Here is a 25206-nt window from a genome sequence, read left to right as displayed (position 1 = left end):
AGCCTGCATCAGAGAGATACAGAAGAGTCTCGGGGTCTGAGGCTGTGTTTCATTTTTGAATGCGATGATCAGATAGGTGGACGGGTAAGGTAGCTGGGAAAAGAAAGAGCGAGGCAGAGAGGGGGGCGGAGAAATGAGAACAAATCACACCTGCAGCTTTCTCTGTTCTGCGTAGCCAGCTGCAGCCAAGGCAGTGACTGACAGGAAAAATACAGAAGCTCGGACTCCAAGCTTTGCGCATCTGTTGGGATTTAGGTGGACGGTGGCTGGCAAATTAGATCTGACGGCAGCTAATCTCCTTGCATGGTGGTTTTAGGTTTTGTGTTTGGAACGAGGGAAGGGGAGCATTAACAAAAAGCAATCCTTCCCCATGCACCTCTTCTAAATGAAAAATCATGAGAAAAACAAGGACGTTAGGCACTGCCAGGTTAAAGGAAATCAAAGAGCCCTACCCCTCGCCTAGAGGAAGCTCAACAGCCCTATGAAAAGTTTCAAAACCAGAGGAATCACCATGACACTGCAGACCATTGGTCCCCAAAGCCAGGTGTCCTGCTTCCAGGTGTCCCATGCTGGCTGCCCCAGAGGAAGTTGTAAAACCCTCTTGCTACAGTTCTTTGGGTCATACTCGCCCATGAGGAGAGTGGGAACTTCTACCTGATCCCAGCTGGTGATCAGACGATGCCCTGAAGTATGAAGATTGATTATCCCCTTCTGCAAGTGCTACTCTTATTTTTTTAACCTTACTAAGTTATTCGCCTCAATGATCTCCCATGGCAGCAAGTTTCATGGTTTAATCGTACATTATGAAAAAGAGTATTCGCTGGGATCCATTTCCAGTCTGTTGGCTTTTAATTTCACATGGAACCCCCTGTTGATGAATGATGGGGTAGAGTACATAGGAGCCTTCTTTTCACTATTATTTTTTGTATATATTCAGAGGTCAAACAATAAATAAAGATCAATCCTCATAAGAAGGCAAAGGTTTGACTATTAGTCATCCATGAAGTCCACAGTCATTCAAAATATCTCCTCCTCCACCTAATTTCCCACTCCTTGGAACTGTTCTTCTCCCAGCTGTCTTCTCCTCCTCCCCGCTCCTCCAAGCATTCTCCTAGCTCCAGACCCAGTTGGGCTGGTTTATTCTCTAACATATAACATATAACTATAACAAATCCCTGGTCACTTAGGACTTCACAAATGTCACATTGCTGTACGCCCCAGCCAGTCAGAACTTCAAGGCAGTAGTGGGGCTAGCACTCAGATCCTCTTAATCCAAAAACACAGATCCCTTCCTACCACTTAACCTGAAAGAAAATCTCCTTTAGCACTCAGCAGCAGAGGGGCTATGACCCATAGCTGAACGTTTTTGATTCCATAAAGTAGAAGGGAGACACACACTAGTTAATTCATCACAAAAATATTTTTTCTAGTACCGATATACAGCTCCTTGGTCTATAGTTTTTATGTCACTTTTGAGTCCCATAAAATATGCAGTATTGTCAACTCTATCATGCTATCTTAAATCCCCAGCTCCTGGAATCATGTGATTGCATGAGAATCTCAGCTTTTGTAGTTAAGTTTCTAGCCCTCACACTTCCAGAGAAAGGCTTGACTACATGAACCTTAAAGGCCCAAAAGTCAGAAGGCAAATTAAAACAATCCAAAATCTATTATTTTTAAAATCTCATGATTTCAGCGGTGTCTGCCTCATGATTTTTGGTTTGGTAATGCTGACTATGGTTCAACATTGCTTACCCGTTGGTGTACTGGCACGGTAGCTATTTTAATGATCCGTTCCAGCTGTCTCAGCCCGATCCAATGGAAGTTTTGCTTGAGTAACGACTATTCTTGAGCTCCTTCAGCACCCCCAAGTGAATTATACCGTCCAGTTGCGAGGAATGGGAGGTTGGGGTCCACCTTTGTTCCTGGAGTACTGCTCAAGCAGCACACAGAGATATCAAACAAAGCCCTTTCTTCATTTTCAAGATCTTGCAACAGTGGGTTACGGTTCTCTTGCTTACCACGGTCAGCGACCAGCACCAAGCAAATGACCGCCATTGCCAAGGTACCATGAATACAGAGAACGATAAGACACTCTTGCGCATGGTACAGAAAGACCCGCCTCCCTGCTTCACCCTGATCACAGCCCCTTGTTCCGCACCCAGCTCTAGAGGGCAGAGTTCACTAGGCTAAGAAGAGGCAAGGGATTCCCTTCAAGTAACACATCCCCATTGCACCATCATTTCTCAAGCTGTTAGAACAATGCCACCTGAGTTCTGTCAGCGTCTCACCTTTGCCACCTACAAACAGTAACTGCCCTGGTTGTGATCTATGGACTGGGCGCTCCACTGAGTCTCCCATGGGGCTTTCTAGTTCCCAGATATTGAATTCATTTCTTGTCATTTCTCTTTAAGTCATAGGCTCTTTGTTCTGCACATTTCCTCTTCAACTCCAGTTTACACCTAACCTCACAAAGTTTACGTTCTGTTCTATCATCATTACTCAGTCTGGATTTCCATTTTCTCAGGGATACTTGGCTTGAATCAACCCTTGTACCTTGCCATCTTGCTGTACTGTTTACTTCTTGTCCTTTGCTTCCTTATTTGTAGGGAATATTCAGCCCTTCTCTGACGCCAATAAAGTATCTTATGCAGTCTCCAAGCTGAGCCTATGGATTTTCACTTCCTAACTTTGTCCTTCAGGCTGTTTTCTACTAGCTTCCTCATTTTGAAAAAAATCCTCAGAGCGTTAACTCTTGGTGTGATTGCATCTGCAAGGATGTTAATTATCTGTGGTCACTGTTATCTGTGGCCAGTCACACCTTACTTCTTGGCCCAACTCCTGTGCATGAGTCAGAATTAGGTCACGAGTCACCTCTCCTCTTCCAGAACAAGCTGTTCCATGAACCAATAGCTCATGATCTTGAGAAATTGTTTCTCCAAATCATGTCCTCGTGTGTCATTCAGTTTATATTCAGGTAGCTAAAGCCACCCATTTTTACTGTTTTGACTAGAGTTTGTTCCCTCTGTGACTTCTCACCGCACTCGGTATTCACCACCCATGTTCTGATCCAGAAATTGATGGCACAACTCACTATTTTCGTGACCTGCAAATTATATCTACAGGAATTCGGCCTCAGGACCACACATTCCCTCCCCCCGCCCCACTACATGGACTCATTTGTGTCGCTCTAATATACACACACCTGTGTCCAAACCTATCTTTCCTGGAGAGCTAGGAATTACATCAGCCCAATGGTTATTCTCATCACAGATTTCAGAAATGCCAGTTAATGTCCAAGCTTTCTTCCAGTGCAGGCTGGTACAACTTCCCCTTTTGCTTTTAAGCTTCTCACACTGTTACAAAGAAGGATGACAAATGGTGACAGAGCATCTGCCCATTTTCCATAACTCTTTTTGCCAAACCGTTACCTTATTGGACGGCTCCTCCTGGGCCCCCTCCTCCAACCATAGCCACTGCCTTATTCTCTGCCATCCGTAGCAGATTTCCTTGTCCAGCATGAGTGCGCCTCGGCACCTGCTTCTCATTTAAATAACTTTAATTTTCTTCATTTGTCAGCCGTCAAGCTCTCAGCTGATTCCAGGGGAGACTTCCTGCGCAACCTGTCCCTTCCTCAAAGGTGTTCCCCTACGTCTAATCAACTCAGATCCTGCACTCCAGCTTCAGCCTAGCTGGGGCTACGTGGAACCAGAAGCACGTCAGAGGAAGCCACTGTAGAGGCTTTGGATTTCAACAGTCCTCATCAGAATGATCTAAACTGAGTTTCCAGGACTTCCTTTCTGCAGTTCCTTACGCCACTGCTGCTGACGTCCAAGTGTGATCACAGGCTCCTCCCCAGTCCTAAGGGATGGAGCCTGCACCTACACACGTCAGCAGGAATTTTGTCATTCACTTGAGCGTGCGTAGGATGGGATGTAAAAGGCGATGAGCCTGACGCTCCTCTCACTTACGCCAGTTGTACACCACTGACTTGAATGGGGTTACTCCGGATTTACACCATAAGTGAGCAGAGCATCAGGCCCCATCTATACACCTGGTGAGAGCAGACACCCTTACATATGGTAATCAGCTGTCTTTATGAGCCTTACAATCTTTGTCACATTCTCAGCTAATGATCCAACCTCCTGTGACCACAGCCTGTCCACTTAGCACAAACAGATCCCCTTCTCCCCGAAGGGCTGCGTTGGTGGGGGGAGGAGTGACTATTTGTCTCAAAGAGTCTGTTATAATGGAAACCATCTCTCCATTCCTCCTTGGTCTCCTTCTGCCTTGACCCAGGCTTCCTTGAGTGGAGTTCTGTTCTGAGTCAGTACCTTGTTTCCATGGAAAGAATGAATAGCAGAGTTCTCCCAGTGGTTTATTAGAATTCCTTTTACTTCAATGGAGAGTCTAGAGTAGAGTAAAAGGCTTTAATGTGGGGCTAATGGAGCCCCTGGGAAGTCCAGGAAGGAAATCTCCCCTGGAGAAGAAGAGGCATGAGGGGAGGGAGGGGAACTTTCCAGATAAACTCCTGGACAGGTTGAAATTTTTGCAGAAGCCATCTCAGGCAGCAAGAAATGGAAATGAATGTTTGTTTTATTTTTAACAGATGTTACAAAAGACCTGCCAGTAATTCAGCGAACGATGCAAAACCTAGATCCCACTCACTTTTCCCTGCATGCCTCCCATCTCCTCCCTCTCCCTCGTCTGTGTGAATGCTTATTTGCATTTAGCAGATTTTTTTTTTTTAAAAAAAAGGTAAGCAATAAAATAACAATCTTAAGCCGTTTCATTCCCTCTCTCCCCAAGGTTTTGGGTTAGAGCCTTGGTCCTCGCAGCTATTAATTGTTTTTCATAAATTTCACTGTCTCCTCACATTTTACGAAACCATGTACTTCCCCGCTTTGGCAGTTCACTTCTTTTCTTTTCCCCTCGACCGTTTCTATGTGCCACGTTCCCGGCACTGCGGCTTTCGGCTCGGCAAAGCGTTATGATGATAATCACACCTACGCTGCTACCTGAGGATCTCAAAGCGTTTCACAAACACTAGCGAAATAAGACTCACAACACTCCTGGGCGGGGGGAATAAGGATTATTCACCCCATTTAAAAGACAGGGGAAGATGAAGTACAGGGAGATTATACCTAAGATAATACAGCAAGTCAGTGGCAGAGCCATGATTTGAAACCGGGGTGAGCCTGTTCTAACCTCTTTACGCCTCATAAAAGGGTCTAAGAGGCATAAAGGGGCCCTAAAAGACCTGTCTCCTGCCACAGGAGCATTCTCCTGGGTCAGGCACGGTGCCATACAACCATAAGGCCCTCTGAAGACCCCCCTCATAAGCCTCGGCCTAAGGGTACGTTGAGGGCAGGGCCACAGCCCACAGTGCTGTGGAGATTCTGGGCAGTCTCCTATAACTTAGACAGGCCCCTGGAGTGGTCTAAGTTGTGCTGGCAGCCTCTCCAGAATCTCTCTCCCCCGGGCACAGCACAGCCTCTCAGCCCAAGGCTCCTCCCTCCCATTCCTGGGCTCTAACCACAAGCCCATCCTCTACCCTAACTCTCCCTACAAAGCACTGGGTAAGAGAGTGCTTTACAGGGAAGGTTCGCTCTCCCTCTCACGGGTCCATATTAAAACACACAGCACTTTGTCAGCACAGCTTTTAGGGGCTGCAGATGCCTGTGCACTGAGCTCCTGAACATGAGAGTTTAATACCCAACACTCGCACACTGGAAAACCATGATGCAAAGCTAAGGGCCTCCACTCCCCATATCCCTTACCAAAGCGTTACAGGAGAGAACAAACCACACACAGAAAACCTGCCGTGCAACTAACTCGGCCCCTACAAGGATGCCAAGAGACGCTGATGTTCCCAGCTCATCTTACCCCTCCCGAAGCCTTTTGCCGATTGCGATCTTTACCACACAGCAAGAATTACTCCCCGAATCAATGGCGTGACGTACATGAAGAGTTGCATTGCAGTGTCTGAGTAAGGCCCTGATTTGGAGCTGTTGTGGTCACCAAGAAAACGGCTTCAGATCTTTCCAATCGTGTGTGGCCCTCTTTTCTAACTCTGCAGGATTGTGAGGTGTTGGGCCTTAAACCGGTCACTGCTGCAGCACTGAATATTGCCCATTCCGGTCCTTGGGCCTGCTAAATTTTTGGGGGGAGCAATTTTGAACCTGATTGTAAACTGAACAGAGTCCCAGTAGAGGCATTTGAGGATAGGTGTGATACAGTCATGGCTTTTGCTGCACGCGAGATGGCAAGAAACAGTATTGTGCACACAATGGAGTCTGGAGTTCTGAGATCTAGAGAGTTATGGAAGAGGGACCTCCAGAAATCATGGTCAGATGAGATGAAGGCCTAGATAGGAAAACAAGTTCTGATTGTGCTGTTATTTACATGGGTGCCAGGTTCCTAGAAGCTTGGCATCTAGCACTGAAACTATTCACTAAAATTTGAAAATAAATAATAAACCTGAACGCCAAGTTTTTTTGGTTAATGTTTGAAAAAAAACAAAAAACCCCAAAACTATGACCCCTGTCCTCCCTTTGTGAATCCAGCCTTTAGCAAAGCAGGTTCTGAAATGACAGTATGTACACCTACCAGCTTCTTTCCACCAAAGTTGATAAGCCCCATATCAACTTCACATATCCAGTGCATATATGGATAATGGATTTCAGCATTTCTCAGTGCGTGTTAAACTCCCACATACTGCTGGGAAAAGCTCTGAGGACTTCTACAGATTTTAGTCACAGAGGGTGGGGGCTTGCTTTTCAAAGCAAGATTTGGTAGACAGAAGGGCAGAAAACTCAGAAGACAACTCTGTCAAACTCATTTCTCATGAGTTTTAATGCTGAAGTTGCTCTGGTATCCCACTGAATGTATGGGTTCACTATCTTCATTTGGGAACAGAGGGTCATCATAAAGCTTAGCAATGAAAGGACCAACATTTTCCATTTCTAGCTAAATATAAAACCTCTGTATGTTGGATTTCTAGATGGAAAATGGAAATCATGTACATTCCCCAGGTGACGTAGGAAAATTTGCTGCACCTCTGTCACCAACTTGGATTTTCCATCCAGGTAGTGATCCCGCAAAGGCTAATTGTAGCCAAGGTTAATATGTTCACTAAGTTCGATCCGTGTTACACTGCAGTGGGATACGTGTCTGTATTTTGTACATACTGTAGCTGCCTCACGTTTGTGTGGCTCAGAAGAATCTGAGTTTATAAAAACAAAACTAAAAAAAGACAACCACCACACGGTAGCACATTCATTTCACAAGCCAGGTCAGCTCCACGTGTGCCCCAAATTCACGTGTGGCTTATGGTTAAAGCAGGGCCGACTCTAACTTTTTTGCCGCCCCAAGCAAAAAAAGAAGAGCGCCGCCCCCACCCCCGAGTGCTGCACCGCCAACCCCCCAGCGCTGCGCCAGGCCGCCGAAACCCCCGTCCCCTGATTGCCACGCCGGGCCGCCCAACTCCCCCGCCCCGAGTGCCGGGTCGCCCAAATCCCCCCGAGCACTGTGCTAGGCCACCCAAACCCTCAGAGCGCATGGCCGGGCCGCCCAAACCCCCTCTCCCAAGCGTCACGCCGGGCCACCCAACCCCCCCGAGCGCTGTGCCGGCCAACCCCCCGCTCCTCACCAGCGCCACACCGGGCCGGGCTGCCCAAACCCCTGAGCGCCGCGTTGGGCTGCCCAAACCCCTGGAGCGCCACGCCAGCCAAACCCCCGCCCCACCCCGAGCACCGCGCTGCGCTGCCCAAACCCCCGCTCCTCACCAGGGCCACACCGGGCCGGGCTGCCCAAAGCCCCGAGCGCCGCGTTCGGCTGCCCAAACCCCTGGAGCGCCACGCCAGCCAAACCCCCGCCCCACCCCGAGCACCGCGCTGCGCCGCCCAAACCCCCGGAGCGCCGTGCCGGCCAAACCTCCGCTCCTCACCAGCGCCACACCGGGCTGGGCTGCCCAAACCCCCGAGCGCCGCGCTGGGCTGCCCAAACCCCCACCCTCCTGGAGCGCCGCGCCACCCAACTGCCCCTCCCCCGAGCGCCGGGCCAGGCCAGGCCAGGCCAGGCCAGGCCGCGCCGCCCAAACCCCCGCCCCCCCCCCAGCGCCGCGCCACCGAAACAACAACAAAAAACCCTCGAGTGCCGCCCCATGAACAAAAACAAAAATACCACGAGCGCCCCCCGCCACCCCAACATTGGCCGCCCCTTATAAGGTGCCGCCCCAAGCACATGCTTGGTCAGCTGGTGCCTGGAGCCGGCCCTGGGTTAAAGGGAAATCAGTGCATGTGATGTTGGTACAGCTGTCCTTTTACGGAAAGTGCTTTTAAGGGGTTAGGATTTTCTAGCTGGCTTGCTCTTAATGCACGGTAGAAGGCCCCATCACTAAATCTCGTTTGTATAGGGACTGAGCTTCTGAGGCACTGAACGCCCACCTCCAGTTGGGTGTAAAGATCACTCCGCACTTCACAGGATCAGGCCTTAACAGAGTAAAGGGTTGAAACTAGCCCTCAGCTACCTCATTTTGTTGTTGTTGATTTCAAACCGGAACAAACACCTGTCCTACAGCTCCTATTTCTGGATCCCTCCTGGGACGATCACCCTCCGTTCTCAGCCAGCCTCAGAATATAAATGGTTTTGTAAGATGCTTGAGTCCTTCGGAGGCGATGCAGCTGGCGCTGTGCAGGCTTTGGGGCTGCTGCTTCCACAAAACCCATCAGCTTTCATCACGGGGAGAGAGAGGCAATTGTTGTTTTCCTTCACTTCTCCCTACAAAATGGAGAGGAATTGATTCTAGAAGGAAATCGCTTTTGTTCTAACCCCCTCACTGTAACCGGATCTCCTCACATTTCAGTGCGGGAGCCTGAGCTGATCACAGAGCATTTATTTCTTCTCTTGGTGCCAGACTGTCATATTCTCACAACGCTCAATGAGGGAAGGGGAGGTATTTCACATAAAGCTTGTTTACCTTGGAGCCAGCCATGAGGGGCGTACCTTGTTAATGAGGAAAAGCTGCGAGGAACAGCTTTCAAATTCACAGCATCATACCAACTACCCTCCCACCCCCAGCTCTCAAACTGCCCCTCATGGTCAAGGTGCCCCACGTGATCCCCCCATTTACCTCACTCTGGCACAGTCTGGCCATTATGGGTACATCAGTTTGTCTGCAGAATTGCGGATTCACAGAGCACAACTGGTAACAGCCTGGAAGCAAGGAAAACCACGCAACCCCTCTAGGCGCAGCCGTCTACCTGATCAACGTCTGAACCCGAGTAATCGCTTCCGAACCCCTTTCTCCCAGCCACCCAGGCCTTCTCCAGGTGCGTTCACACTGGTGTTCGGCCACAATACTTGGATGTGAAGTTACTGCAGATTCATCCACTTTGTGCTCATGTAACACCTTTTATTCCAGGTTAGGGTTAGGGTTAGTCTCTAAGGTGCCACAAGTACTCCTGTTCTTTTTGACCTTTTATTCCAGGGGCTCATCATCCTTAGAAAGGTTTATCACATCCCACAACCCCCCAGAGGGGTAGCTCAATAATTCTATCCCCATTTTCATAAAGGAAAAACTGAGGTTCAAAGATTGGCCCAAGAGCACACAGCACATGTCAGTTGCAAATCTAGGCCTAGCTGTCTCTGTTTCCCGGCTCTAGCCACTAGCCCATACTCCTTCCATCCCTGTCTCTTTCTTCTGGTGCAGAAGAAGCCCTACCCTGGCTTGGCATGTAAACTTCAAAAACATGTCACGGTCAACGCAATGTGATCGCAGTGGCTGTGGCAACATGATACAACTCATATCAGCTTCTTAATTCCACCACACCTACTTTATGATTTGCCTGGAGCCCAGTTCACCTGGCACTGTGCTCCTGCCAGATCTCACACGTTAAATGGCCTCAGTCCTTGGATGGGAGGGTGGTGCAGGAAGTGGGCCTGGTGTTTCCATACTGTGGGTGGCTCTCTGCCCTCTGAGCATACAGCCAACCAGTTGTACGAGCTGCTGCCTTCTGGAAGGCCTGAGGACCTTGTTATCGAAGATCCGATGACAATTTTCATACGAGGCGTGTTAACCTCAGTCGTGGCTACGTTCCAACTCAGGGACGTACATTCTACCCACTTACATTCACCCTGCATTGTCAATTGCATGCAGTGTCATTCTGCCCTTCCTCCCCTTGGAGCTGCACTTCACCCCAGAGTTGGCTGCATTTCAGTGATGGATGCAGTGACCCATATACGCAGGCTGTAAAATGCTGTAGCACCTTGCGGGTTGAACGGCACCAGGTAAATACAAGATATTACATACTCAGCCATGCAACTTCTCAATTGCACAAGTGCAGCCCTCTAGTCAGGCTCGATCCTGCACACCGCAGGGGACGCAGTAATGCGCCTCTGAGCAGGGCAGTGAACACGGGGCACCGGATCCTGCTTTGGTGAAATTGTTGCTCTGCAGCAACCTAGCTACTCCTGCCTGATTACAGGCAGGGGGCTATAAAGGGAAGTGCACACCTAAGCCCAAGGGCATAATAATGTTTGGACAGGCCCCCAAGACAGCCTCCATTCTGCAGGCATATTCTTGCGTTCCCATGATCATGCGGTGTGGGAATTCATGCATGCATGCGCCACGGTGCCCACGCTCATTAACATATCCAGCCGTGCACATGCCGACGATCACACATCTGGTCACGCACCTCCCCAGGCACTCACCCATTTAAGTCCCATATACCCTGTAGCATCAAGGAATCTGCTGCCTCCGCTCTCCAGTTTCAACCCCCACCCCCACCCCGGCTCCCAGCACTGAAAAGGAGGAGCCTGCAGGTGAGGGTGCAAAGGGAGGAGACCCTGACTGACCACTCAGCAGCAGGCCCTGGTATAGGAGGGAATGGGAGCAGCAGCAGTGGCTGGAGCTAATAAGCTGCCAGCAGTCCTGCCTGCCCTGGCTCAGCCAAAACCCAGAATAAATGTACATATGCACGTGTAAAATCCCCCAATGGGCACCCCAAAGCCATCAGTGACCCACACACAAATGAATCAGCTTCCTACTAATACGCCGTCAATTCTCCATCTTCCCGCTGCCATTATTCCTGCTCCGTCTGGTCAATACACCTCTCTGTCCTTGCACTCCTTCAGTCCTACCCCTAGTTCTCCCCTTCCGCCCAGCCGTGCTCCTTGTCCTCCTCCACCCACCCCAATCCCTCACACACCTGCTAGGCTGGCAGCCTTCCTTCCTTCTCTGCTTACCATGCAGGCTGCTAGTACTCCCTCGCCCCGCCCCTGCTTCTCTGGTGGGACCTCAGAGCAGGGGTCTCCTTGGCTGGCGGGCAGGGGAAGGAGGAAAGGGCGTTTCAGCCACTGGCTGCACCCACCCTGGCCCCCAGCCAAAAGCCAGAGTCGCAGCAGGGGGAACAGGGAAAGGAACCCACAGGAGCTGGAGGTTAGGCAGGTCTAGATGCCAGAGCGCTGCTGCTTCCGGGCACTGTGCCTGGAGGCCCTTGCACCCCAGTGCTTCATAAACATCCAGAAGATTAAGCCTGATCGCAAGCCCCGTCTGACACACCCACTGTCTGCCCACACCCTGCCCCATCTTCACCCGTCGCTGAGCAGAGGCGTGGGCTGGCAGAGGGCTTGTGATTTATGCCTAGCGCTTAGTCCAGTCCCCATAGGCATCCTCCACTTACAAGGGCCATGCACGACCAAGGCCACGGTGTTCTTCCACGACGGCATCTCTAAAAGAAAATAGTCCTGCGAAAAACAACGTGCAAAGGGCTCTCCAACAGCAGCAGATGCGGAGACAGAAAACGGAGCTGAAGTCTTTGCATTCCTCCTATCAAACACCCTCCTTTTTCATCCCTTTCGAGTCAGGGCAAGACGAGGTTCATATGCTCTCCTAGCAAACCGCAGAGGATGACACGGGGCCTGTCTCTTGCATTGCGAGCAGAGTGTGTCAAGCAATTAGCAAGTAATCAGGAATTCAGACACAGTGGACAGGACTGGGTCCCTCAAAAGACAGAAGGCAGCAGCGGGAGCAAGCCCCATCAGGGAGTTTTCAGGTCAGGCAGGGAAGGCAGCAGAGAGAGCAGGAGCTGTTGGGGAGACATCTGCAGTAAGAGCAGACAGCTACAGTGGCAGCACAGTCTGCTAGCATAAACCATCTCATGTTTAGCTTGTGCTGTAGCTAAGAGGCCCCAGGCATTCAAGCATAGAATTTCCCTCACTCATTTCCAACATCAACGAGGAGCTAGGCCAACTGCAAAGCGTAGGTCTAAGGTTTTCTCCCAGACATGGCATTCTGGGACACCTGAGATTCCCAGGATATTACCTCTCTCCACCCCTTATGCCTTAGCCGTACCCTGCACCTTTACACCAAAAACCAATGTTACTGCCCGAGGCCCCCACCCCAAACATACACTGGATTTCACTCAAAATCCTCACTCAGACCCAAATCCTGCTCTCATGGAAGTCGGCTGCAAAACGTCGACTCATTTCCACGGGAGCAGGAGCAGGTTCTAAGCAGTGATGAAAACAGGACGATCCCAACTTCATGAGAATGATCCCATTTCAAACCTCACGTTTCCCTGGTGGATTCTCCTTATTTAGGCCTTGTAAAAACTGGCCAAACGAACATTGGCACAGTGAGTAAATGCTGCCATTTTATGGTAATCTAGGGCTGGGCCCCAATCTCACCCCTTCGCTGGATTGGTAGAGCAGTCGTTCCTCACCACCTGGCCAGCGGGGGCAGGAGTGGGCTAGACTCACCCAAGAGAGGAGATGGAAGAAAGGTCAGGTGATGCAAGACCTTTCGTTGTAGTTGAGAATTTGGGAATCTCAGTGGATTCTCCTGGAGGGTCCGGGGGAGACCATGAATATTGTTTCCAATTGTACCTCCCCCAACCCCAAACAGTGTGTCACCCCTAGTCCCTGTGAACACACCCTGCAATGGGGATGATGGGACACAGGCACAGACAGGGTAAGCGTCTTGGTTCAAGACCACACCAAGAGCGCGTGGCAAATCTGGGAACAGAACTCACGCAGTCTCCAGCGAGGCTGCAATGCCACTAACAGACCTGGAGTGTCACGTCATGCAAGGAAAGCAGTTGGTGACTTTCAGAAGGGATGTCTAGTCTTCCACCCTCCCTTCCTCCACAAGTCGTAGGTAACCAGCGTCCGGAGCCCCACCCTGTCCAATGAAGGAATGCGCTGCTGGTTGCATCTCGCACGTAGCATCCTATAAAGCTATCTGATGGGTTGTCAGCCTGCCTCATTCCCTTCTTCCCTTTCCCTTCTTCCCTTTCCAGCTGTCTCCACATGGGGACTTTTACCACTCCAGCCAAACTGATTCAAAAATGGATCAACGACGCTTTGTTAACAAAACAATTTTTGCGTGTCGAGCCCTCTTCCTTGTGGTTTTTCTGAGTCCCCAGTGGGTCAGCTTTGTGTGATGTCCTACATGTTGTTGTTTCTTGCACATTTTCAAGGCTCCATATTCTGGTACAAAAGGGGCCTGTGGAGCAGCTTTTATCTGGGAGGCGTGATTTGACACACACGCATACCACAATTGCGGCAGGAGCTTTGTGATGCGGCGGTGAAGGCTGGTGTCAGGACCTTAGGAATGATTACGCATTATTTTCAGAGATTTGTGCCTCTGGGATAAATATTAGTGCTGGGCTGATTCTGTATATCACGTACGTATGGGCTGCAATCATGAAAGGGATAGTATAGATGTGGCAAAACAAAGTTCGAGGAAGGGACGGACGGCTTGTCTTCCGCCCGGAGACATTAAACCCTTGCGATGGTGTTTGCCTCCCTTTGTAAAGACTTTTGAGATCCGCTGATGAACAGCGCTGCACAAGAGCTAGGTACTCAGTTAAGGGCAGCGGTGAGCCATTCCCCAAATCAGGGGCTTGAGCCCCTACGTGAGGAGCAGATGTCCCAGAAGGTATATAAGGGTGAGGGGTTTAAAACACGAAAACCAGATCTAAGGCTCTTACTCTGGGCGGCCAAGGAGACCCTGTGACCTAAACCACAAACCTTTCTTTTTGTCCAGTAAGAACCCAATGGCGGCCTTGAAGCCTGAGCCCTCAGTCCTGTAGGGTCGTCTACACAGCATTTTGGAGCGAATACCCAGCCCAGGATGACCGACTCTGAAGTTGCAGCTTGGGCTCTGAAGCCTAGATATGGCTTACATACTGTCCCAGGTGACTTTCCCCCAGTGCAAAGCCCTGCTCACCTCTCTCCTTTCTCAGATGAGCGGCAGCTCTGCTCTGTCCCAGTCTCCTGGGACTGGCCCCTGGCTCCGAAATCAAGAGAGAAGAGGCCCAGATGTCCGTCATCTCCTCTTCTCTCCAGCTAGGCCTCAGTTCCATCTGTGGCTCCCTCCAAAGCCACTTCCTACTGTTTTTCTACAGCTTTGTGCTGCCTCTTCCATGGCCTGTCTCTGAGACTGCTTTCCACAGCTGTTCCCCTCTCCCCTACAAAGCTGGGGTTGTGCCCTTATCCTAGGGGCAGCATGGCACCCATTTCCACACAACCGTGCTCAAAGGGCGCTCCTCCCATTGGGTCCCTTCGAACTTGGCCGCATCCTAGGAACATCTGAATTGCCACATGGGATCACACCCGAGGTCCTTCTAGCCCCATATCCTGTCTCCAATATTTCCAGCACCTGATACTCAGAGTAAGGTTCACAAACCCCATGCGCTAGGCAGATGTAGCATAATCTGCCTCCTTGAATGTCACATCTTAATCTCATACAGTTCGAGATTGTCTTGAACCCTGAAGCATGAGATTTTATATCCCTTCCAAAGTTTTTGTTAGCACTGTTATAACTCTGGATATTCTGGTTATCCATGTAAATATCTGACCCTTCTTTGACCCCTGCTAGGTTCTTGGCCTCAGGAGTTTCCTGAGAGTTCCACCGTTTAATGGCACGTTGCACAAAAAAGTATTTCCTTTTGTCGGTTTTGAATGTTGCCACCTGTTTATTTCATTGAATGTCCCTGGTTCTTGTGTTATGAGACTGGGAGAACAGTAACTCTTGATCCACCTTCTCTAGACCTTCATTATTACAGGCAAGACTGGTAGTGCTGTCTATTATTAAAGTTGCCCAACACTTCCCATTTTAAGACCTGGTTTTCAGTTGTGCATAACCTTGCCAAACTTTAACCATCTGGGTTGAAATTTTCCATGTCAGGTGTCTGCCTCGGGGTGATATTTTTTGGAAAATTACAGTCAAAACAGTTCAGCCATTTCCAAGAACAAGGGCAGGGAAAAATAGGTTTTGCGCTTATAAAAAAATTCTGGTGGCCTTTTCTTTGAACAGCTCTAGCACCCCCCATGCTTTGGAGCAGGGACTTGAAATTTGGCAGGGGGTTGGCCTTTGTGTCAAGGATGTGCCTTTCGTTGTCCCTGGGAAAATCCACCCAAGTGTGGCCAAGTTATAAGCCTTTGAGGAGAAAAAAACAACACAGTTTGCACACGCTAGGTAGAGAATAATTCAACTGTAGCAACTAAAATGGCTCAAGATTCTGTCCTCACTGAGCATGGTCCATCCCCTCACAGATCCTACTGCTGACGAGACTGAGACTCTGCCATCCCCACAGGGACGGGGGTGCTGAAGGAATATATTTAACTCCATTGAATTCACCCTTTTTTCTTGCACCTCATTCTAATCCTTTGCTGAACCGCAGACCAGAGCTCTCTCTTTTCAGGACTTTTCAGAAAGCATTGCCCACAGCTAAACCTCAGGGCTATTTATGCAAAACCCTGAATGCAGCTGCTCCAGCCAGTTGAATGTCTTAGTACGACATACAATTTGTTAGTAAACAATCACTTACTACACACAAAACCACGGTTAATGGTATTTGGACTATTTCGGAATACTTTTAAAACATAAGCTATTAGGCAGTAAATCTACTGGTTCTTCTCCAGGCTTCCCTACTTTGCTGCTGTTACATATATTTAAATGCAAGGTTTCGATGGAACATTTACGCTTCCGTACTTTAGTATACACTCTCCCCTGTCATCTTCTCTCAGAGATGAAGGCTTGGTCTCTATAGTGGGGCCGTAACAGGTATTGTGTCACCTGGATTCTTCAGGGCTTGAGAATAACGGCAGCATCTGAGTTCTTTTCCAAACATTTCAGAGCCTCGGCAGCAAGCAGAAGTGTGGGGATCCATGCAGTCTTTGGGTTAGTAGCTGACTGGTCTCCTTCGCTGCTGGGCCCAAGTGGGATCAGCATATAAAGTATCCATCCCTGGATTTCTAGAAGACTTTCACTCAACAGGCCACTATCTTTTCCCCATAAGCCCAGCTAAAGTCAGGTAAGACTTTACATACCTTCACCTCACTGAGCTCTACTCTGTTCTCTCTTTAACTTGGACAAAATCCTAGTTTAAAGCAGTTAAATGCAAATTCTTTAGGCTCTGTAGCCTCGAGGCGTGAAAAACACTCCCCTCCTAGCTCTCCATTTAGGTCCAGAAAACACACTGCGCTCGCCCACACTGTCTAAATGGAGGCTTTCCCTAGTAAGTAGATCTGGAATAGCACTCATCTGGATCCAAAATGATACGGGTATTGTCCCCCCCTGCAACAGACATCTCTTGTCCTGCCTCCATCAGCAGCGGAGTCCACAGGGCTGTCTTTAATTAACTCCGACATTTATAACCTTTTCCCCAAGCTCTAATAGGCTCTGCTCTCAGATGGTGAATATATGTGGGGCCAGGAAGACTGCACGTCCTAAATGAATACTTTTTATACAGCATTCGAAACAGGTACCGAGTACGTCTACTGACACCCGCATCCTAGCTCTGGGAATTGCTGGGCCTCTCTAGTTGATTGGCTTTCCCCTGCCCTCTGCATATGCGCAGAGACACAGAGTATTCCAACAAAAATCCACGTCCTCTGCCCCCTGCTTCACTCCCTTTCTCTGGGTCAAAGAAATCAAATGCTGCAGTATAATGCATGTGGGTTACACATAGAATCATAGAGTTAGAAGGGACCACTAGGGTCATCTGGTCTAACCCCACATCTGCCATCTCCACGACTAAGCCTGTTCCAGTCCAGGGCTACAGGAGCAAAGCCGGGTTTTGCCTGTAATGGCTGATCCCAGCTGGGGTGGGGCTGGGCAACCGAACTGAGAGCAGGGAGCCTGCCTGTCCTGTGCTCTCAGTGACCCCCCTCCCACTACCTGCTGGCAGCTGGGCAGAGTAGAAGAGGATTCAAATTCAGAGTGGCCAGACGCCAGAGCAAGTGGAGGAAAGGGAGTAGACTGACAAGGATTCTGGTGAGACTTGGACTGGAGGGATGGAGCGGGAATGAAAGTGGGATGGGTTGCACATGGAGACTGGGACTGGGAGTTGGAGGGGAGAGGAGGCCAAGAAAGGAGACTGGGACGGAGAACTGTGGTGTGGGGAGACTGGGACTGGCGAGGGAAATGGGCAAGGGGACCTGTTGGCTATGGGGGAAACACTCAGATTGGACGAGGAGCTTGGGGGATGGAGCGAGACCGGAACTTGCTGGACAAGGTGACTGGGAGTAGGAACCCGTGGCAGGCAGAAGGGAGGGGAGGCAGATCTGACAAGTAGGTGCAGGGAGAGAACTGGGACTGGCTGGGCAGAGAGATTGGGGAAAGTAGCCAGGGAGCGGGGAACTGGGACAAGGAACTGGAGAGGGAGGACTGGGGAGATTAAGAGGGGATGAGGAGCCTGGGGAGAAAGACTAGGACTGGGAGGCCAGAGACATATCTGACAAGAGCCACGAAGAGGGGACTGGGGCTGACTGGGGACGAGATGTGGCAGGAGGGGGGAGCTGGAACTGGGTGTGGGGAGGGGGAGAGACTGGGCATGGCAGAGAGCGATTAGGACTCGGAGTGAGCCTGAGAACTGGCTGCGCAAGAAGACTGGGACTGGGATGAAAAAGCTTGAAGAGTGGAGACTGGGATGGGTAGGCTAGGAGAATGGAACTCGGACAAGAGCCAAGCGTGGGGAAGTGACGGACTGGGACAAGGACAGGTTGGAGGGGGTGGAGCAGAAGAGGTCAAGCTTGGGGGAAAACAGGCAGAGAATTCTGTGCCCATTAGCACGCTCCCCTCCTGAGCCTCACCATTCCTCTGCTGTCAGTAAATATCTGTTAAACTCACTGGCAAAGGGTGTGTCTTATCCCCTTCTAGTGCAGGTTCACGTAGATGACAACCTACTACTGCTATAAGTTACTCTGTTAGCACAAGTTGCAGAGGTCTGTGTGGTGGATCTAAACCCTGCTGGTGACCCATGTGGGTGTCAATATGATGCCACATGATTGAATTTCTGTTTTTTTCCCCCAGTTTGCTTTTTTTAAAACCTAGGAAATTACACACACACACACACACACACACACACACACACACACACACACACACACACACACACACACACACACATATTAAATGAAGATTATTAGGGTTGCAAAGTCAAAAACTCAAAAGTTAGGAAATGCCAAAATTAAGGGTGCCTTTGCAACCTTAATTTGGCACCCTTGTAAGCATGCATGGTCTTTAATTACATGATCGCATATTATTTTTTCCACAGGACTTCTTCATTCAATGCCCAGGATGGATCTGCCCTGGGGATGAGTCAGGGTTGTGTAATGAAGGAGGTTGTTGTCTGTTGAATCCTGATTTATTTGCTGCAGAAGTGAAAAGGTCTGTAGTGACCGAGGCAGGGGACTGCAGGAAGAGAAAGGAGGATCTCACTGTTAAGGCGGTTGAAAGCTGCCTTGGAGCACTGGATTCTACCCCTGCCTCTGCCACAGAATTTCTCTCTGATTCTGGGCAAGTCCCTTAAACCAAACTTTTCAGAGGTGGTCACTGATTGTGCGCGCTTCATTTTCTGGGTGCCCAACTTGATACCCTGGGGTCTGATTTGCAGAGGTGCTGAGCGCTCACAACTGGAGCTGGGCTTTGAACATACAGAGCTAAGGACTCAGAAAAACCAGGGCTTAAGTGTCTCAAATTGGGCACCCAAAATTAGTGGAAATTGTTTACCTTAATCTCTCTGTGCCTCAATTCCCCAGCTGTAAAATGGGGATAATACCATCCCCACGTCACAGGGATATTGTGAAGATAAATCCACTAACATCTGCAACGCAGTCAGATACTACAGTGATGAGCACCAGAGAAAAGCCCATGAGAAAATGAATAATTCTGTCTTCAGAGCTGGGTCTGACTAGCATGCAGTATATAAGGCCTGGGGCCAGATATTGAACAATAAGGAGAAAACCAAGTATTGATCAGCTGCTTATTAAGTGAGTACTGTCCATTCTGTGCACTGAATGAGGCAGGGGTCCTGTGGAAAAAAATAGTACATGATCACGTAATTAAAGACTGTATCATAAAGCATACGCACAAAGGGGCTGAATGAAGGTTGCACGAGCACCTTTAATACTAGCATTTCCTTACTTTTGAGTGCTAGACTTTGCAATCTCAATAAGGGTTAACAACAATAAACAATCCCAGTCTTTTCAATCTCTCTTCATAGGAGAGTTTTTCCATGTCCTTCTCTGCCATATCCTTATGAAGATCGGGTAACCAGTGCTGTACCCAGATGAGGCCCTACCAACTTCCGCTTTGGTGCTCTCTTAAGACTCCCCTCAAAGGCCTCTTATTGGCCCAGCCAGCCCCTTGGTGGTCTTTCCTCCATGTCTTTTATGCAAATCAGCCTCTGACAACAATTGTATTATGCAAATAAACCCCCTTGCACAAAGGAGAGGGAAGGGGGGAGCAGGGAAGGTTTGTAGAGTGGCAGTTAAACTGCCATAACGGATTTTCTTGCTTACTATTAACCCAAGGAAAATCACTATGGGGAGAGGGCAGGGGCGGCATTGGAGGGATTTGAGCCCTGCCACTCATCTGAGCCCTGCTCAGCCACCATACCATACCACGTGATTCCTTTAGTTTCTAAAAACAGTCATAGTGAGTTATGCCCATGTCTTTACTGCTATTAATGTTTGTAAAGCCTTAGATAAGTGCTCAGATCAGGGCCAGCTCCAGGCACCAGCCTGGCAAGCAGGTGCTTGGGGCGGCCGCTCCGGAGAGGGGCGGCACGTCCAGATATTCGGCGGCAATTCGGCGGACGGTCCCTCACTCCCGCTCGGAGCGAAGGACCTCCCGACGAACTGCTGCCGCAGATCGTGATCGCGGCTTTTTATTTTTTATTTTATTTGGGCTGCTTGGGGCAGCCAAAACCCTGGAGTCGGCACTGGCTCAGATACCATTGTAATATATGTGGGAGGGATGGACGGTTAGGCCAAGTCGGCAGTTCTCAGAAAGTGGCCCACAGAACAGTTAGCCGTGAGCCTGTGGAGAGCTGATTTCACGGCTTAACTTTCCAGTTGGTTCTTTGGGCCTGCAGGCTCTTCCTTGTAAAGAGCCTTGGTATCTATAGAAGCCGCTGGAAACAAAGAAGAGCGGCCAGGCTTGCAACCTTCACTCGGGGCAGGTCTATACTTCAAATACTGCAACTCCACCCCTGCAGCGCGTTAGTGACGACACAACCTACACCGACAAGAGGGGCTCTCCCGTCGGTGTAGGTAATCCACCTCCCCGAGAGGCAGTAGCTATGTCGACGGGAGAATTCTCCCATCAACTTAGCGCTGTCTACACCGGGGGGTTAAGCTGATTTAACTGTGTTGCTCAGGGCATGAATTTTTCACACCCCCCCGAGCAACATAGTTATACTGATCTAATTTCCTAGCCTGGACCTGGCCTAGAAGTCGCCTCTACATAATACAAGAAGGAGAGAAAACAAGAACCACCTTAAGGGACCAGAGCCACCAGCTGAACAGTTAAAGATGACTAAATACTTTCCTGACATATATTATTTTTCCATGTAAGCTATTGCTGTTATTGCCCCTGGGGTGTTGCACAATCATTGGGAGGGGAGGTTGTTCAGAGGATTGTAAATGAGGGAGGAGGTGAACATGTCAGTGTGAAAAGAAGGCGAGGTGTCCAAAAAAAGTCTCCAATGGTTTGAGCATTGGCCTGCTAAATCCAGGTTTGTGAGTTCAGTCCTTGAGGGGGCCACTTAGGGATCTGGGGCAAAATCAGTACTTGGTCCTGCTAGTGAAGGCAGGGGGCTGGACTCAATGACCTTTCAAGGTCCCTTCCATTTCTAGGAGATGGGATATCTCCATTAATTTATTTTTATTAATTTATTTTATTTAGTAAAATGTGGTCCACTCTATGAAAACACTTGAGAACCCTGTCGTGGGTATTAGGAATAGTCCCACACGACTATGCTTTCCACTTCGCTTCCTCCAGATGGAGGACGGAATGGGAATCCCTTTAGGACCCATCCACACCACACGCCAGAGGAATGACAAGCGCACTCTCTCCCCAACCCCTCCGGCTAAGCATGTTGCCTCCACAACTCTTCTAGCATCTGCTGCCTCAGGGGGCAAGAGAGTGAAACTCGGAACTGAACCCAGGTTATGCTTCATGGCAACAAAGATGTAAAGGCTGCCATTCAGTCTCCCTCTCTCTGGAAGTTTCATGCAGAGCAGCTGGTCTTTGATGCAGTGGGAGCATCACACGGAAGACCGGGTGGTTAAATTCCCAAGTGCTTTTATTACTGACGCTCAGACAGGGGCATCAGACTCAACCCGGAGTCATTTTTAATGTGATGATCGATGGCGGGACACAAAACAACACAGGAATAACATGGATCCTATCGTGCTTTCTATACCAGTCCAGTGAAATTGCGGGTAAAACATTGGCCACTACAGACACCAGCTAATCTGCGAACGTGCCGGATCCAGGCTAGATCTTCAAAACCGTCAGCTCCCAAAGCAGCCAGCTACTGCTTGCGCTAAAAAAGAATCTATGTTAGATGTCGTGGCAGGTCTTAAAGCTTCTGTGGGCCATTAGACGGCAGTGCTAGTCATATAGCGAGCAGGCATCCAACAGAGAACAGTGCTGACGCATACGCACCTAGCCGCTATATAGCCATTCGTTAGCATTACCTAAATATATACTACCATGCAAAGAGCAGCCTCTCTTTAGCAACATACCTCCTCCCCACCACACCCTGCCCTTAGAAGAATGACTTCAGCTCTTTTGCAGTATAACAGTGCTTACATTCATTCGAGGCGCATTGATGGCACACGACGTTGCTAGGCATAACTATACGCCGTATCTGGGACACGTTCCTGTACTTTTGGGTGGCCCATCTTCATCGGGCCTCATGAATTCATAAGGCAGCCTCTGCCCATAGCTGCTTCTACAACCACAACAAAATTCCCCTGCTCTCCTAACAGATCATAGGTAAAGAACAGTGTACCAGGGTGGTTCACACAGATATCGCTCTTAAATCTCTTTCAGACAGCTTATTTCGTGCCTTGGGATGAAAGGGGATGCATACAAAATGCCTTGTGCACCAGTGATCACCAGCTGTGTAATGGCCCCTGGGGGTCCTTACCAGCCAGTGTGAATTAGAGCAGCCCCTAAGGCTGGTTGAGCATACTCTAAAGACTGAATTTTAAACCACCTTTGTCCTGCCCTCTCGGGCCAGACCCAAGGAGCTGGGCCAGAGAGATGCGGGGCACACATCTGGCACAATCCCCTAGTGCCACGGCTTCTTTTACGCTCACACAGCACGGACAAGGACTTGGTTTTTAAGGCATCACCCGAAAGACCTGCACACGCAATAAACTTCCTGGAACTCACTTGATCTGTTTCAAAAAGTTGGAAGGGCCCAGTCGATCCTCCTGGGATTCCAACCTGTGATTCCAGGGAATCTAGGGGCCTTCAGTGGAGCTATTCCCAATGAGCACCACTGTAATGAGAAAAGAATCGTGCCCTCTGAGGTATTCAATCATAAGCCTTTGACCACTAAGCCTTCCCTCCAGTTATGTCCATTCTTTTATCTCCCTTCAGGTCCCCCCCCGCCCATCTGTCACGATTCCCTCCGTTCCCACACCAGCCTTATCTCATTCCCCTTTCCACTATGATCGGGTCTTTGATTGCATGATCACACAACTATAATGAGACAAATATTTATTTTGCAGCGATCGCTTAATCAGGCTGAAGGTATAGAAATATTTCATATACTAATCAGAGTATCTTCAGTAATCAGTAAATAACTTGGGTAAATTAACACAGGAGAACTTCCCTATCAGGTTTTAGCCTTACACATAGGAACATTAAGCACTAATTTCCCCCCAGATTTGGGCCTGATCCTAAAAGGTGCCGCGTGCTAGCTCCCACTGATGTTGGTGAGAGCTGAGAGTACTCAGCCCCGCACAGGATCAGACACTGGTGAGGCGGATTTAGTCCTGCAGCCGTTATGCTTTGTTTTCTGTGTACTGCACCTTTGCATTTCCAAGGACTGTGCTGTTTGCATTCGTTTCATTGCAGACGGTCACTGAAGACACACGGCTCTGGTCTCCATATGCCACTCTGGCAGCGAATAGGGACCATATAGGAAACTAGCCAGAGGAAAAGTCATATGCAGCCCTACGCTGCGCTCCTTGTAAGCCCTGGTGGAGGGGCCATGCTGGAGGTGCGGTTGGGAGGGGACAGGTCCATAGCGCATGGCGCTAAGGGGATTCTGGGCTGTGGTGCAGCCTACAGCCACTCAGGACGGGTTAACATAAGTTAGAGCAACTGGGGATTCTTCATGAGAGCCATGGAGTCTCTCCACATTGAATTCTTCAGGTGAGACCTGAAACAGCCAACCTGCCGGTTCCGCACGGACACTGATGATCCCAAATGACACTTTCTGTAAGTGTAGGGGCTGTCCAAGTCTCACTGGTCAAAATGCACCCCACCCCCACCCCCAAAGTGTGCAGTTTACTGTGAACAGGCTGAAGTCTTTTATAACAGAAGTGGCTGCAGTCCTGAGGCGATTCCTATAACAACAGAGGGCCGTATTCTGCTGTTCTCACTCAGTCACAACTCCCACAGAGCACAGACCAGGCCGGGACTTCAGGATTTTGCCCCTAGTTTGTGAAATGTTTTGGGATCCTTGTGAATAAACAGTACTAGATGAATGGGGGATATTAGGATAATGATGACTATAAATGTAATTAGTGCAGGAAGCTCCTGAGTGGATTTCAAACGACGTCGCAAATCCTTGTGTGAAAACAAGCCTCTGCATTGTGGTCTGGTCTTGTCCCCATTGAGCTATCTGACCAAAATCTACCCAGGCATTCTTTAGTGTGCCTCCTTTATCCCGAATTTTCCCACACACGGTCACATTCCCACTGTCTGGAAAACCTAACCATAGAGCTACAGATGTGCAACTGTCTGTCCAGAGTGTCATTCAAAAGAACCCTTCACTAAAGCCCAGACATGCTATCCCGCAATCTTAACTAATACATCCTGGGGCCCTCAAGGAGTTGATAGATGTATACAGTTCCTCTTCCCTACAGCTGCAGTCCTTTAGAGAGGGTATCTAGACTCAACAATAGACCTGCTGTTGCTTTCAAGAAAGAACCTCTTCAGACAGACTGAGCTAAATTCTGCCCTCGGTTACACCCGGGTGAGTCTATGAAAGTTCAAGAGGGTTGCTAGGGTAGAACCGAAAGCAGAATCTGGCCCTTTGGAGACAGTGTCTGTAGTTTCACCTTGTGCAACAGCCTCAGAGAAATCTGGGAAACTGGTTGGAATTTAACCACCTTAGGGACAAGGCAAGCAGAGAGGAGCAGGTAATAAGATTTCTAACTGGTGCTGGTAGAAAGGAGGAAGTAATATAACCGTTTAATTAATCTGTGCCTATTAGCGTTATTAAAGAAAACAGGGAGCGATTGGAGATTTACCTCCGAGAATACCATCAAATGGGGAAACATCTGCAGGGAATTATGTGTCTCGGTGCCCAATTTAAATACCAGCATGGAAGTGTGGTGTTACTGACAGCTAGTGCTCAAGTGACACAGAAGTCATTAGCTGGGGAAACAGGGAGAAAGAGAATGGAGGAGGGGGGCAAGGGAGAAACAGAGAAGGAAGGAAAGGAATTAATTTAATAATTTAATTAAAAATGATCTTTAGAGTCTGCTTCTTGATTGGTGTGGTTTTGGGGCTTGGCGGAGCTGCGGAGGACGGTATGGAAGGAAAATCAAGGTTGCTGGGGCTTTTTGAAGCCGATAAAAAAAATAAGCACACTTTTCATGTTCAGAAAGATAAATCCCCATTTTCTCAGTCTCAAGACAATCCAGTTATTTACTGACAGTTTT

At 49.2% G+C, this 25206-nt stretch overlaps 1 protein-coding gene across 14 annotated transcripts in view; it reads right to left on the bottom strand.

Annotated features, from left to right (window-relative positions):
- Positions 1-25206, bottom strand: part of RAI1 (retinoic acid induced 1) — a 134553-nt gene that overhangs the window by 87930 nt on the left and 21417 nt on the right. The window contains exon 2 of one of the 14 annotated variants that reach the window (XM_042853090.2): positions 8531-8781. The exons of 12 other annotated variants lie outside the window; for them this stretch is intronic. The gene's annotated coding sequence lies outside the window, so the exon portion shown is untranslated. Of the gene's footprint in view, positions 1-150; positions 7493-8530; positions 8782-25206 lie in introns of those variants that run through there. One more of the 14 variants, XM_042853091.2, reaches the window with a different exon arrangement.

Source organism: Chrysemys picta, chromosome 10 (assembly GCF_011386835.1).
Source record: "Chrysemys picta bellii isolate R12L10 chromosome 10, ASM1138683v2, whole genome shotgun sequence".
Lineage (NCBI taxonomy): Eukaryota > Metazoa > Chordata > Testudines > Emydidae > Chrysemys > Chrysemys picta.
The sequence above is the reverse complement of the archived record's forward strand: the minus strand, read 5'-3'. Positions and strand labels throughout refer to the sequence as shown.